This window comes from Aquarana catesbeiana, linkage group LG10, assembly GCF_042186555.1.
Source record: "Aquarana catesbeiana isolate 2022-GZ linkage group LG10, ASM4218655v1, whole genome shotgun sequence".
Taxonomy (NCBI): Eukaryota; Metazoa; Chordata; class Amphibia; order Anura; family Ranidae; genus Aquarana; species Aquarana catesbeiana.
The window spans coordinates 101,088,466-101,105,388 of NC_133333.1; positions in this window are offsets into that span (position 1 = coordinate 101,088,466).

Consider the following 16,923-nt stretch of genomic DNA (forward strand, 5'->3'; position numbering starts at 1 on the left):
CATGATGTCCATCCAGACAACGCTGGGTGACTACTTCCCCACTAAATAACACCATGACTTATAAGAACATAGGGAGGGTGGGTGGGAGTCACGGTCCAGTCCTGAAGGTCAGTGAGTAACGGCCAGATCCCCCTTTTATCTACTCCTGTAGCGCAGGCTTTGGCTGCCCGCCAATTCTAACCATTCCACTGCTTGCTGTTGTGCAGGAAAACCAACCAATCCATTAGCTGTTACTGTGCAGGAATACTGCCGCTATAGCCAATGCCAGAGAAAAGTACAGGGGGAAAAGGAGCCGTGCAGACCCCTTTGAGCTATCCCATGTGGGTCCAGCATATTGCTATGGACCTGTCATAATAAATCAACACAAAATTACACAATGTCCATCCAGACAATGCTGGATGAATACTCCCCACCGGCCAAGGCCAGAGGGAACCTACTGACTGAGGCCCCTCCCCACCCAACACAGTGGCTCTTTCAAATACATTTTGAAGGCCCATATTAAATATGTCCATTCCAATTTCTGATAAGTGTACTAAATCGCTGTGAAACAAACCAGGCACAAAACCTTCTAATTCAACAGTATAAATCACACAAATAGGAGACATGAAGGGAACACAAAGACACTGAATTTCAAAAGAGCCAACTTCCCTAAACTACAAACCTAGCTAAAAGGCATAAATTGGGATAAAATATTAGGAACAAAGAATACGGAGGAGAGATGGGTTTGCTTTAAGAGCATATTAAATAAGGGCATTAGCCAATGTATTCCATTGGGTAATAAATTTAAAAGAGCGAACAAACATCCTGGATGGCTTAACTCCAATGTAAAAATGCATATAAAAGCAAAGGAGAAGGCCTTCAAAAAATACAAGGTTGAGGGATCATCCACAGCATTCAGAATTTATAAAGAATGCAATAAGAAATGTAAGGGTGCAATTAGGATGGCTAAGATAGAACATGAAAGACACATAGCGGAGGAGAGCAAAAAAAATTCCAAGAAATTCTTTAAGTATGTAAACAGTAAAAAAGGGAGGACAGACCATATTGGCCCCATAAAGAATGAGGAAGGACATCTGGTTACAAAGGATGGGGAGATGGCAAAGGTATTGAATTTATTCTTCTCCTCAGTCTTCACGAGTGAATCGGGGGGCTTCAGTAACCAAAACTGCAGTGTTTATCCTCATGACACAACACAGGAAGCACCTACATGGTTAACAGAGGACGGAATTAAAATTAGACTTGAGAAACTTAACATTAATAAATCACCGGGACCAGATGGCTTGCATCCGAGGGTACTTAGGGAACTCAGTCAGGTGATTGCCAGACCGTTGTTCCTAATTTTTACAGACAGTCTATTGACTGGAATGGTACCAGCTGATTGGAGAAAAGCCAATGTAGCACCAATATTTAAAAAGGGCCCAAAAAACATCCCTGGGAATTACAGACCAGTTAGCCTAACATCAATAGTATGTAAACTCTTGGAGGGGATGATAAGGGACTATATACAAGATTTTAGTAATAAGAATGATATCATTAGCAGTAATCAGCATGGATTCATGAAGAATCGTTCTTGCCAAACCAATCTATTAACCTTCTATGAGGAGGTGAGTTGCCATCTAGATAAAGGAAGGCCCGTAGACGTGGTGTATCTGGATTTTGCAAAAGCATTTGACACAGTTCCCCATAAACGTTTACTGTACAAAATAAGGTGCGTTGGCATGGACCATAGGGTGAGTACATGGATTGAAAACTGGCTACAAGGGCGTGTTCAGAGGGTGGTGATAAATGGGGAGTACTCAGAATGGTCAGGGGTGGGTAGTGGGGTTCCCCAGGGTTCTGTGCTGGGACCAATCCTATTTAATTTGTTCATAAACGACCTGGAGGATGGGATAAACAGTTCAATCTCTGTATTTGCAGACGATACTAAGCTAAGCAGGGCAATAACTTCTCCACAGGATGTGGAAATCTTGCAAAAAGACCTGAACAAATTAATGGGGTGGGCGACTACATGGCAAATGAGGTTCAATGTAGAAAAATGTAAAATAATGCATTTGGGTGGCAAAAATATAAATGCAATCTATACACTGGGGGGAGAACCTCTGGGGGAATCTAGGATGGAAAAGGAACTTGGGGCCTAGTAGATGATAGGCTCAGCAATGGCATGCAATGCCAAGCTGCTGCTAATAAAGCAAACAGAATATTGGCATGCATTAAAAGGGGGATCAACTGCAGGGATAAAACGATAATTCTCCCGCTCTACAAGACTCTGGTCCGCCCGCACCTGGAGTATGCTGTCCAGTTCTGGGCACCAGTCCTCAGGAGGGACGTACTGGAAATGGAGCGAGTACAAAGAAGGGCAACAAAGCTAATAAAGGGTCTGGAGGATCTTAGTTATGAGGAAAGGTTGCGAGCACTGAACTTATTCTCTCTGGAGAAGAGACGCTTGAGAGGGGATATGATTTCAATTTACAAATACTGTACTGGTGACCCCACAATAGGGATAAAACTTTTTCGCAGAAGAGAGTTTAATAAGACTCGTGGCCACTCATTACAATTAGAAGAAAAGAGGTTTAACCTTAAACTACGTAGAGGGTTCTTTACTGTAAGAGCGGCAAGGATGTGGAATTCCCTTCCACAGGCGGTGGTCTCAGTGGGGAGCATTGATTGCTTCAAGAAACTATTAGATAATCACCTGAATGACCGCAATATACAGGGATATGTAATGTAATACTGACACATAATCACACACATAGGTTGGACTTGATGGACTTGTGTCTTTTTTCAACCTCACCTACTATGTAACTATGTAACTATATATGTAACATGGCGAAATGACATGCCACCTAAAGAAATTAGAAAGTTATGAATAGTCTTATTAAGACATTTCCTAATCATATCCACATAAAACAGCTTACCAGAGGGGGGCCAGATAAGCCTTGAGATCATCTCAGAAAATGCTAAAATGTAATTTGGAAACAAAGCTTAATAGAATAAAAGTCTCTCTTTATTTTACATAGTAAATCCCAAGTTTTGATTTTTTACCTGTATTATTTGCCCCAGCATGAATGCCCAAACCTTGTGGAGAAGGTCAAATGCTGGACAGATGAATCAAGTGGTCTCTAAGATTCTGTCATCTTACACCCCTAGTGCCTAACCAGAAAACTATAAAATCATTACATCCAGACCTAAATTAGTTGAGTAGGTCCTAGATCCATCATGTTTCTCAGCCCAGTAAAGGAATGCCCTACTATCCAGATAATGTATTTGGAGGAATCTGAAAAACAAATTTACATAATAAATAGATCAGGGCGGACATATATTTTGTACCTATTACTAACCCAAGAGCCTACCCTTTTAAGATCATCTGGTGAAAAACCCAATGAATCAGTTGTAATAGCCGCCCCAATCCAAAATAAATGGGATGAAAATTGGAAACCTGATACATTAAGGCATTTCAAACATGCAGATAGTACAGCTGAAAACTGGTATCTCGTTAAGGAGGACAAATCCTGGTGTATAAAAAAGGAATCAGTAGAAGGTCTAACTGAAAGATACCTAGCAATATGGGTGACTGGAATTAGGAAGATTTACCCAGAGTGATCCAATGCCCTTACCTAAACAAAAGGTTTTTGACCTACAGATGAAAAGGTTCAGGTATTCCGCTTCCAATGATACATGAGAGAATAGAAGAAATGAACTTTACAATCTATTATGTGCTGTAAACTCCCCTATTCTTAGAGTTTCAAAAAAGATGGTTGAAAAAGCAGCTCTAAAGAGTAGGATCTCAAATTGAGCGAAACAAACAGCTTCTAACACATAGTAGTTTTAGCAATAAGTTCACAGAAATAGGGTGCCTACAATCCCCATCAGGGTGGGATTTCCTAAATCCCTTGAGAACCTGACTCAGCTGTAAGGAAAAAGACAATGATAGCAAATTTAAGGAAGAATGAAACATAGTTACATAGTTAATTGGTTTGAAAAAAGACAAAAAGTCCATCTAGTTCAACCAAAAAAAAATAAAAAAATACAATCAAATATACACAATCCTTCACCCACAGTTGATCCAGAGGAAGGCGAAAGAAACACCTGCCAATATATTACTCACTGAGCCAGGACTGAGATTTGACTGGATTAAATGGGACACAAATGCTAAAGAAACATAAGCGTTCACTTCCATACCATACAAATGCATATCATAGCAAAAAGAACACCATCTGGACCATGCAAGACAGTAGTCTAGCCATGTCTTCCTTGATACAGATTTTCTGAGATTGGAAAAGATCAGTTCCAAATTAAGCCCCAGAGGAAATCTGGGTAAAGAGTTATGGAGCCAATGGAGCCAGTTCCCGAAATTTCTTGAACTGCAATCGAGACAAAGCGTCAGCTATGTTATTATGTATTCCAGCTATGTGTTTGGCTTTCAACCAGAAATTACATCGCATGCAGTGCTATACTAGGAAACACAGTAATTTAATAACTAAATGAAGATAACACATTGATAGCAAAGAATACACCTTTGTTATTCGTGTGCACAATTACTCTACAGTTCATGAAATTATACTTCCAAACCACTATGGAAACTATTACTGGAAATAGTTCAAGAAGGACTAGGATAAGCAGAATGTCTTGCTGTAACCAACTCGAGTGCCACTCAGGGGCCAATGGCCATCCATAAAGGCTCCAAAGCCAGATGAGACAAAAACAATTCCATAGCTCAACTCACCAACCAGTCTGCTGACCAACCAAATTAACCTGTCTAACCGTCTGTTAAAAGCAGGGGTTTAGTTAGCACACATTTGCAAATGCATGTGAAAGCTGCAATGCCTCGTCACGGCACCCTGTGTTGCTTGCAGTCCTAACACTACAAATTTATAAGTGTCTCCACAGTGGAAGCATATGCATGGTATGGATAGATGTGGGGCAGGTGAGCCTGGAGGCAGCCCAAGCCCCCTTAAAGAAACAGGAGCACACTGGACACCCAGCAAGAGCACAATGGCAGCGAAGGTGTCCAGTGTGTCCCCGGACCATATATATGAACAGTAACAAAAAACTGGCCACTGCCCCCACCTATAACTGGCCTTCACAGCAAGGAGCACATGGAGGGGCATATACATGTAAGACAAAAACAATTCCATAGCTCAACTCAGCAACCAGTCTGTTGACCAACCAAATTAACCTGTCTAACCATCTGTTAAAAGACTGGTTGGTGAGTTGAGCTATGGAATTGTCTTTGTCTTACATGTATATGCCCCTCCATGTGCTCCTTGCTGTGAAGGCCAGTTATAGGTGGGGGCAATGGCCAGTTTTTTGTTACTATTCGTATCCAAAGCCAGATGAGCCAGCAGCATCTGTGAAGCAGTTCAACTGATAATCGTTCATAAAATCCTGTTACCAGATGGTTAACCCGTTAAAATTGCATAAAAAGGAATCCCAGACTTTCAAGTCCTCCTTAATACTTTTGGACATACGAACATGTGAAAAGGGGTTCTTTAAACCTTTAGTGGCCTAAGCAAACTGCCTAGAAAATATTCTGGTTATAGGGGTAACCCTCGCTGCGAATGCAAAGAGACCCAACAAAGATTGGGATTCCTTCAGTAACACCATTCATTTAGACAAAAAGAGTGAGATTGTTGTTCTCTAATTGCTCTGTAATTTCTCTAAGGGCATTCTTAACTCCATTAAAGGAGAGTCAATTGTAATGCCCAAAAATTTAATAGTGGTTGTAGGAAAAAAGTTTTTTCTTGTGCAAGCGGAACTCTAAAGGATTCACAGATACTAAAGAATTTCTTTAGCTATTCGAGACAAACAGGGGAGTCAACTGGACTTATAAACAAAAATGTTTCTTAATAATGCAGAAAACCCCAAAAATGATAATTTTCCGTCAAAACCCAATGTAAAAACTTAGAGAAGTCCTCAAAATAAAAACATGACAATGAAAAGCCCATGGGCATGCATTTGTCAAAATAAAAAAGGCCCTGGAATTTGAATACCAGTCAATCAAAACCTTGTGGGTGCACAGGAAGCAAGCAAAAGGCAGATTTGATATCTGCTTTTGCTAATAATGCATCACACCTGTAGTGCCTCAAAATAACAAGCTATTCATGTTATAAAGAAATCAACCACGCTTAGGATGAGGGTGGGAGAGATAGGTTGCTGCCTCCCCTAATATGGCTCCCCTAGGGGAACTCTAAATGATGAAGGAACAAACAAATAAATGGGGTATGTGGCGCTACCTAATAGCCAAGGGCACACAGATGTATATGGGTGGGGGTGAGAGGACTGCACCGTGGAAGTATAGACCTCACTGGTGCACAGCTCCTAAAACCCCAGCCTGGGATAAAATGTCAGTGCCTCATATATGGGTATTCCTGTAAAGTGTGTATGGGTGTAGTGATAGGGGACATACACCCTATGAAACATGTGAGTGAACTGCTGTGCAGGGTAGCCCCTAGTGTGGTACCTTCAAAGTGCAACCTAAAAGTACCTAATGTATGTATATGTGCAAGCCTGTGCAGTAAATAGGTGGCATGTACGTCCTAGCAACTACATATCACAAGTGCATGAAAAGTTATATACACAGTGCAAATAAATATGAGTGAGTATCTGCTAATATTACATCCAGCTAGCGATCACATATACGTCCGTATATGTGATAGGATATCAGTCCACATATGGATGAATAAATAACATTTCATATAAGGTGTAAGTCTGGTAATGCTCAGGTGTATGGCAGAAACCTATAGGTGACTTGAGTGCTCGCAGTATCTTCAGGTGACTTTTGTGCTCCCCCTCAAGGGTCCCCACCCACCAGATCCAAACACCCCAACAGGGGTAATGCGCATGTAGATATAATCAATACGACCAGTTCACCACGGTATCTGCTATGGCTGTTCCCAAAGCATTCCTCTGACTCCAGGTAGATTGCGTGTGATCCCTAATAAACCCCTTAGCACCATGGGAGTTTATAGTGATCAGGTCATCTGTTGGTCTTGCAAACCTTCCCAATGGAGTGTTAGTGTTGCAGCCTCTCTATCCAGCACTGATCTGTGGCTGGATGTCCACGTGGGGACAAGCTCTCCTACTGGTGAACCTTTGGTGGAGCTGTGCAGGTGCCTCTACGATATTGCAGCCGTATGCCACTATGCGGCGTTGCGCCCTCAGTGTGAGTGCTTGAAGGGATAGAGGGATGCGGCTAAGCACTGCGAGCGTACCTCGGTACACTCCGGTTAAGTGCTTCCATTAGTACACTGCTTCCTCCAGTCTTAACATCAGATATCAGATATTATAGCCACATATGGTAACTAAAAAACAGGCAAGACTAGCTCAGTTACACAGCTTGAACATGGAATCCTTTATTGGACAAACACACAAATACAGTCAGGTCCATAAATATTGGGACATCGACACAATTCTAATCTTTTTGGCTCTATACACCACCACAATGGATTTGAATTGAAACGAATAAGATTTGCTTTAACTTCAGACTTTCAGCTTTAATTTGAGGGTATTTACATCCAAATCAGGTGAACGGTGTAGGAATTACAACAGTTTGTATATGTGCCTTCCACTTTTTAAGGGACCAAAAGTAATGGGATAGATTAACAATCATCCATCAAACTTTCACTTTTTAATACTTGGTTGCAAATCCTTTGCAGTCAATTACAGCCTGAAGTCTGGAATGCATAGATATCATCAGAGGCTGGGTTTCATCCCTGGTGATGTTCTGCCAGGCCTCTACTCAACTGTCTTCAGTTCCTGCTTGTTCTTGGGGCATTTTCCCTTCAGTTTTGTTTTCAGCAAGTGAAATGCATGCTCAATCGGATTCAGGCCAGGTGATTGACTTGGCCATTGCATAACATTCCACTTCTTTCCCTTAAAAAAGTATTTGGTTGCTTTCGCAGTATGCTTCGGGTCATTGTCCATCTGCACTGTGAAGTGCCGTCCAATGAGTTCTGAAGCATTTTGCTGAATATGAGCAGATAATATTGCCCAAAACACTTCAGAATTCATCCTGCTGCTTTTGTCAGCAGTCACATCATCAATAAATACAAGAGAACCAGTTCCATTGGTAGCCATACATGCCCACACCATGACACTACCACCACCATGCTTCACTGATGAGTAGGGATGAGCCGAACACCCCCCTGTTCGGTTCGCACCAGAACATGCGAACAGGAAAAAAGTTCGTTCGAACATGCGAACACCGTTAAAGTCTATGGGACACGAACATGAATAATCAAAAGTGCTAATTTTCAAGGCTTATATGCAAGTTATTGTCATAAAAAGTGTTTGGGGACCCGGGTCCTGCCCCAGGGGACATGGATCAATGCAAAAAAAAGTTTTAAAAACGGCCGTTTTTTCAGGAGCAGTGATTTTAATAATGCTTAAAGTCAAACAATAAAAGTGTAATATCCCTTTAAATTTCGTACCTGGGGGGTGTCTATAGTGTGCCTGTAAAGGGGCGCATGTTTCCTGTGTTTAGAACAGTCTGACAGCAAAATGACATTTTGAAGGAAAAAACTCATTTAAAACTACCCGCGGCTATTGCATTGCCGACAATACACATAGAAGTTCATTGATAAAAACGGCATGGGAATTCCCCAAAGGGGAACCCCGAACCAAAATTAAAAAAAAAAAATGACGTGGGGGTCCCCCTAAATTCCATACCAGGCCCTTCAGGTCTGGTATGGATATTAAGGGGAACCCCGGCCAAAATTTAAAAAAAAAATGACGTGGGGTTCCCCCTAAATTCCATACCAGACCCTTCAGGTCTGGTATGGATTTTAAGGGGAACCCCGCGCCAAAAAAAAAAAAAAAAACGGCGTGGGGTCCCCCCAAAAATCCATACCAGACCCTTATCCGAGCACGCAACCTGGCAGGCCGCAGGAAAAGAGGGGGGGACAAGAGTGCGGCCCCCCCTCCCTCCTGAACCGTACCAGGCCACATGCCCTCAACATTGGGAGGGTGCTTTGGGGTAGCCCCCCAAAACACCTTGTCCCCATGTTGATGAGGACAAGGGCCTCATCCCCACAACCCTGGCCGGTGGTTGTGGGGGTCTGCGGGCGGGGGGCTTATCGGAATCTGGAAGCCCCCTTTAACAAGGTGACCCCCAGATCCCGGCCCCCCCCCCTGTGTGAAATGGTAAGGGGGTACATAAGTACCCCTACCATTTCACGAAAAAAGTGTCAAAAATGTTAAAAATGACAAGAGACAGTTTTTGACAATTCCTTTATTTAAATGCTTCTTCTTTCTTCTATCTTGCTTCATCTTCTGGTTCTTCTGGCTCTTCTGGTTCTTCTGGTTCTTCCTCCGGCGTTCTCGTCCAGCATCTCCTCCGCGGCGTCTTCTGTCTTCTTCTCCTCGGGCCGCTCCGCACCCATGGCATGGGGGGGAGGCTCCCGCTCTTCTCTTCTTCTCTTCTTCTCTTCTTCTTTTCTTCTTTTCTTCTCTTCTTCTCTTCTTCTTTATTTTTTTCTCCGGGCCGCTCCGCAATCCATGCTGGCATGGAGGGAGGCTCCCGCTGTGTGACGGCGCTCCTCGTCTGACAGTTCTTAAATAACGGGGGGGGGGCGGGGCCACCCGGTGACCCCGCCCCCCTCTGACGCACGGTGACTTGACGGGACTTCCCTGTGACGTCACGGGGAATGCCACAGGGAAGTCCCGTCAAGTCACCGTGCGTCAGAGGGGGGCGGGGTCACCGGGTGGCCCCGCCCCCCCCCGTTATTTAAGAACTGTCAGACGAGGAGCGCCGTCACACAGCGGGAGCCTCCCTCCATGCCAGCATGGATTGCGGAGCGGCCCGGAGAAAAAAATAAAGAAGAAGAGAAGAAGAGAAGAAGAGAAGAAAAGAAGAAAAGAAGAAGAGAAGAAGAGAAGAGCGGGAGCCTCCCCCCCATGCCATGGGTGCGGAGCGGCCCGAGGAGAAGAAGACAGAAGACGCCGCGGAGGAGATGCTGGACGAGAACGCCGGAGGAAGAACCAGAAGAACCAGAAGAGCCAGAAGAACCAGAAGATGAAGCAAGATAGAAGAAAGAAGAAGCATTTAAATAAAGGAATTGTCAAAAACTGTCTCTTGTCATTTTTAACATTTTTGACACTTTTTTCGTGAAATGGTAGGGGTACTTATGTACCCCCTTACCATTTCACACAGGGGGGGGGCCGGGATCTGGGGGTCACCTTGTTAAAGGGGGCTTCCAGATTCCGATAAGCCCCCCGCCCGCAGACCCCCACAACCACCGGCCAGGGTTGTGGGGATGAGGCCCTTGTCCTCATCAACATGGGGACAAGGTGTTTTGGGGGGCTACCCCAAAGCACCCTCCCAATGTTGAGGGCATGTGGCCTGGTACGGTTCAGGAGGGAGGGGGGGCCGCACTCTTGTCCCCCCCTCTTTTCCTGCGGCCTGCCAGGTTGCGTGCTCGGATAAGGGTCTGGTATGGATCTTTGGGGGGACCCCACGCCGTTTTTTTTTTTTTTTTTTTGGCGCGGGGTTCCCCTTAAAATCCATACCAGACCTGAAGGGTCTGGTATAGAATTTAGGGGGAACCCCACGTCATTTTTTTTTTTAAATTTTGGCCGGGGTTCCCCTTAATATCCATACCAGACCTGAAGGGCCTGGTATGGAATTTAGGGGGACCCCCACGTCATTTTTTTTTTTTAATTTTGGTTCGGGGTTCCCCTTTGGGGAATTCCCATGCCGTTTTTATCAATGAACTTCTATGTGTATTGTCGGCAATGCAATAGCCGCGGGTAGTTTTAAATGAGTTTTTTCCTTCAAAATGTCATTTTGCTGTCAGACTGTTCTAAACACAGGAAACATGCGCCCCTTTACAGGCACACTATAGACACCCCCCAGGTACGAAATTTAAAGGGATATTACACTTTTATTGATTGACTTTAAGTATTATTAAAATCACTGCTCCTGAAAAAACGGCCGTTTTTAAAACTTTTTTTTGCATTGATCCATGTCCCCTGGGGCAGGACCCAGGTCCCCAAACACTTTTTATGACAATAACTTGCATATTAGCCTTTAAAATTAGCACTTTTGATTTCTCCCATAGACTTTTAAAGGGTGTTCCGCGGCATTCGAATTTGCCGCGAACACCCCAAATTGTTCGCTGTTCGGTGAACTTGCGAACAGCCAATGTTCGAGTCGAACATGAGTTCGACTCGAACTCGAAGCTCATCCCTACTGATGAGGTGGTATGCTTTGGATCAAGAGCAGTTCCTTTCCTTTTCCATACTCTTCTCTTCCCATCACTTTGGTACAAGTTGATCTTGGTCTCATCTGTCCATAGGATGTTGTTCCAGAACTGTAAAGGCTTTTTTAGATGTTGTTTGGCAAACTCTATTCTGGCCTTCCTGTTTTTGAGGCTCACCAATGGTTTACATCTTGTGGTGAACCCTATGTATTCACTCTGGTGAAGTCTTCTCTTGATTGTTGACTTTGACACACATACACCTACCTCCTGGAGAGTGTTCTTGATCTGGCCAACTGTTGTGAAGGGTGTTTTCTTCACCAGCGAAAGAATTCTTCGGTCATCCACCACAGTTGTTTTCCGTGGTCTTCCGGGTCTTTTGGTGTTGCTGAGCTCACCGGTGCATTCTTTCTTTTTAAGGATGTTCCAAACAGTTGATTTGGCCACACCTAATGTTTTTGTTGTTGTTATCTCTCTGATGGGTTGGATTTGTTTTTTTCAGCCTAATGATGGCTTGCTTCGATGATAGTGACAGCTCTTTGGATCTCATATTGAGAGTTGACAGCAACAGATTCCAAATGCAAATAGCACACGTGAAATGAACTCTGGACCTTTTATCTTGAGCAGCCAATTGTCCCATCACTTTTGTTCCCTTAAAAAGTGGGAGGCACATATACAAACCGTTGTAATTCCTACACCGTTCACCTGTTTTGGATGTAAATACCCTCAAATTAAAGCTGAAAGTCTGCAGTTAAAGCACATCTTGTTCATTTCATTTCAAATCCATTGTGGTGGTGTATGGAGCCAAAAAGATTAGAATTGTGTCGATGTTGAAATATTTATGGGCCTGACTGTATATACACCAGGAGGGCACCCCCCTTATGATCACATTACCGTAGCAAACTGTAACCAGAAACAGAATTAACATAGCTAATTAACTAATCATTTAAACAGCCTAGGTGATTCAGAGGTATGGCCTTTCAGGGCAGACTTTACGTCTTTTAGCTCAGAAGACACAACACACATTATCATAAACATAAACACAGGACACCTTCACATAATAGCAGGAGGCCCTAGTAGCAGACGGGCCGTCTCTGACATTGTACAGAGGCCAATGTGATCAGCTCTTTCAATTAACACGTATAGTTCTGAATCAAATAAACCAGGAATAGTCTTTGTATATTTCCTGGGAGATATGGTGGATAAATATTACTGTTTCATTTTAAGTAATCCAAGCCATATTTTCTTGATCACCCTGTGCCCCTAATAGACACAGGGTAACTTAGACATAAGAGGGGCAGGGGGAGCTGAAACAAGGGGTTCCCAACCTCTCCAAGGGATTCTGGGTTCCACCAGCCCCCCGCCCAAAGTGACTCCCGTCACAGGAAACATGTCCCATTATCCAAAAAATTTCCACTAAGGGGAGGTTCCAATAAACCTTGCTATATCAATATCAGCAGTATTTAAATCTATACTTGCACCATGTGACTGTGCCCCTGTGAAATTAATGTCATTATTAGTAACATTCATTGCATCGGTGTTCTGTGCCTCTTCAGCCCCCTTAGTAACAGCACCAATTGTCTGTGCCCCTTTAATATTTCTCAATGTATTAGCCAATAAATGTATTTGAAAGGGTATCACCGCCAGAATTAATAGTAGGTTGCTCACTGTTGGCCACTTCCGGGGCTGGCTGAGTAGCACTGCTCTGCCTCATTTGAGGTGCATTCCTGTGAGGAAAACCACCAGCTCCCTCCTCGCCTCTCAGCTGTGGAGAAGCACCCATCCTCTGTTTCTTCTTTTTCCTTCCTGGCTGTTGGTATGGACTGAGCATGTCCATGGCTGTCTCCTCCATAGCTCCAGGGGCTGGGCTGACAGAAAGGTCAGGTGGAGCCGAGCCACGACTCTCCTCCAGGCAACATAGAAGCCACTTCTCACCTCCTGCACCTTCAGCCCTCTCAATGAGGTGGCAAAGGAGGCTCTCCCATCTCTCCAGTGAACAGGGCTTCATTTGCTGAGTTGCGGATCAATCCTGAGGGCCAGTGAGTAACGGCCAGATACCCTTTTATCAACTCCCATAGTGCAGGCTTTGGCTGTCCACCAATTCTAACCAATCCACTGCTTGCTGTTGTGCAGGGCAACCGACTAATCCATTAGCGGTTGCTATGCAGGCATACTGCCATTGTAGCCAATGGCGACCTGCAGAAAAAAGTACAGCGAGAAAAGGAGCAGCGCAGACCCCTTTGAACTATCTTATGTGGGTCCAGCATATTGCTATGGACCTGTCATGAGAGCCTTAATGACACCCAAGTCAGTCATACAATAAAAGGTCATAGGAGTAAATAAACCCATGAGTTTTTTTCCAGACAGGGGTTGTTTTACTAAAACTGGAGAGTGCAAAATTTGGTGTAGCTCTCCAAAGCTACACACTCCAAAGACATGCTGGTAGGTTAATGGGCTTCTGTCCAAAATTGGCCCTAGTACATGAAAGTGAGTTGGGGACCTTGGATTGTGGGCTCCTTGAGGGTAGGGACCGATGTGAGTGTGCGATGTATGTATGGAGCTCTGCATAAAATTGATGGTGCTATATGGGTACCTTAAATAAAAAGAACAATAATAATATAATAAATGAGCATCTTAATGAGACACAATGTACAAGGATAGGGACAATTGTAGACACACACCCACACTCACACTGGATGGACTGGTGTCTTTATTCAACCTTACTAACTATGTAACTATATACCCCTGTATTAAGAATACTTGACCATTTTCATGACATCTGCATAGCATCAATGCTATTTTATGGGGAAATGTTATTAATATGCAGCAACATTGTTAACATTTAATTTGTATCACAAATGGTAGCTATTTATATTTTTTTACTATGTCTCATTAATCCAAGAGTTGCTTTTGACTACACTAAGTCAGGGGATATATTTGTCTCTCACTTGAGATTCATTGTCTATTTTGTACATCATCGGAGTACACAATTTATTCAATCATTTTTGTGGCTACCTCTGAAAATATCTATTTTCAGATTTGTGAGTATTGCTTTTTGCTGAAGGGAATAGTTATTTTTCTTTGTTTTATTTACACTATATTTTTTTCTATTACAATTATATGGCAACAGTATCTGTAATGTATTTAAAGTGAACCAATTGTTAATTAGCTATGCACAGTCCCAAAACACCTAAAGCACAGACAGTATCTGCTGCATATTTGTGAAAGCATGAAGCAGGTGTTCTGGAAATAAATCAGTGATATGCTAGAGGATTTATTGTATTTGCAGCTATAACATTAGGCTTCATTCACACAAGCATATGCATATTTTCTGCATTAAATGCAGGTTCATTCTGGCAGAACTAGCAGAAGACCCTGCATAAAATATATGCCTAAAGTACTCACATTTAGAGATGTTTAATTGCATGCATAGTTTAGATCCATACAGTTCTTCTAACGGCCTATGCATATATGCATGCATACGTTTACATATACTTATGCATCTTTATACATATGTATGCACATACAGTGCCTTTAAACAGTATTCATACCCCTTAAAATTGTCCACATTTTGTCAAGTTACAACCAAAAAAGTGAATGTATTTTATTGGGGTCTTATGTAATAGACCAACACAAAGTGGCACATAATTGTGAAGTGGAAGGAAAATGATAAATGGTTTTTAAAGGTTATTACAAATAAATATCTGAAAAGTGCATTTATATTCAGCCCCCTTTACTCTGATACCCCTAACTAAAATCTAGTGGAGCTAATTGCCTTCAGAAGTCACCTAATAGTAAATAGGGCCCACCTGTGTGAAATTTAATCTCAGTATAAATACAGTTGTTCTGTGAAGCCCTCAGAGATTTATTAGAGAACTTTGGTGAACAAACAGCACAATGAAGGCCAAGGAACACACCAGACAGGTCAGGGATAAAGTTGTGGAGAAGTTTAAAGCAGGGTTAGGCTATAAATAAATATCCCAAGCTTTAAACATCTCACAGAGCCTTGTTTAATTCATCATCTGAAAATGGAAAGAGTATGGCACAACTGCAAACCTACCAAGACACAGCTGTCGACCTAAACTCACAGGCCGGGCAAGGAGAGCATTGATCGGAGAAGCAGCTAAGAGGCTCATGGTAACTCTGAAGGAGCTGCAGAGATCCACAGCTCAGGTGGGAGAATCTGTCCACAGGACAACTATTAGTCGTGCACTCCACAAACCTGACCTTTACGGAAGAATGGCAAGAAGAAAGCTATTGTTGAAAGAAAGCCATAAGAAGTCCCGTTTTCAGTTTATGAGAAGCCATGTGGGGGACACAGCAAACATGTGGAAGAAGGTGCTCTGGTCAGATGAGACCAAAATTGAACTTTTTGCCCTAAAAGCAAAACGCTATGAGTGTCAGAAAACTAACACTGCACATCAACCTGTACACATCACCCCTACCATGAAACATGGTGGTGACATCATCATGTTGTGAGGATGCTTTTCTTCAGCAGGGACAAGGAAGGCGGTCAGAGTTGATGTGAAGATGGATGGAGCCAACTACAGGGCAATCTTAGAAGAAAACCTGTTATGCCCCGCACACACGGTCGGACATTGATCGGACATTCCGACAACAAAATCCATGGATTTTTTCAGACGGATGTTGGCTCAAACTTGTCTTGCATACACACGGTCGCACAAAGTTGTCGGAATTTCCGCTCACCAAGAACACGGTGAAGTACACCACGTACGCAAAACTAGAAAAGGCCAGTTCAGAACCAAGCGCAGCACCCTTTGGGCTACTTTTGCTAACCTCATGTTAGTAAAAGTTTGGTGAGAGGCGATTCACGCTTTTTCAGACTCGTGGTTTTCAGATCGTTTTCTGCTGTTCAGTTTGTGCTTGTGGGTTTGTATCTGCTCTTCAGTGCATGCAGCGAGTACCATTGATGTATCATTGTGTTCTTGTTCGTTCGTTACTGTTTTTCAGGTCGCTCTTCACAGGCCGTGCGTTCTGTTACTTCGATCTGAGCAGCCGACCGTTTTCTAGCCATGTTGTGTATACGTACTCCTCATAGAGTTCATGCTGTGCGGGGGCTTGGTGTTGGGGTCCTGACCTTGACACAAGTCCAGTCCATGAACAGGGTGGGGAGGAGTTCATGGACCAAGAATTGGTTGCTCCAGCATGACCAGTTCTGTCATATGCCTTTGCTCCGTGAGATCCATGAGAATAATCCTGATGATTTCAGGAACTTTCTCAGGATGACGGACCCCGTATTTCACTGTTTGTTGGCTTTGCTGACCCCCTATATCAGCAGGCAGGATACCTGCATGAGGCAAGCCATCACTCCGGAGCAGAGGCTAGTTGCCACCCTGCGGTACTTGGTGACGGGGAGAAGCCTGCAGGACTTAACTATATGAAGGTAAGATTTTTATCCCTTAACATCACATTTTATTGTATATAATGTTTGATAATATATTGTATTTCTTTCCTCATTCCCTAAGTACCCTGATTGTAATATGCTGTGAATGTCCCCTTTGTCCACATGCATGCTGGATTTTTATGTAATTATTTTTTTGTCCTTCATACATATTTGCCTTCACTTACCTCCCCAGCATGGTCTCCTGGCCCTATATTCACCTCATGTAGTCACTTAACAATGTATTTTGTCAGCTCCATAGTAGTGCTTTACCCTAAACACCCCCTAAAATGTTTTTAAATGTGATTTGTGCTTCAAATTCAGGCA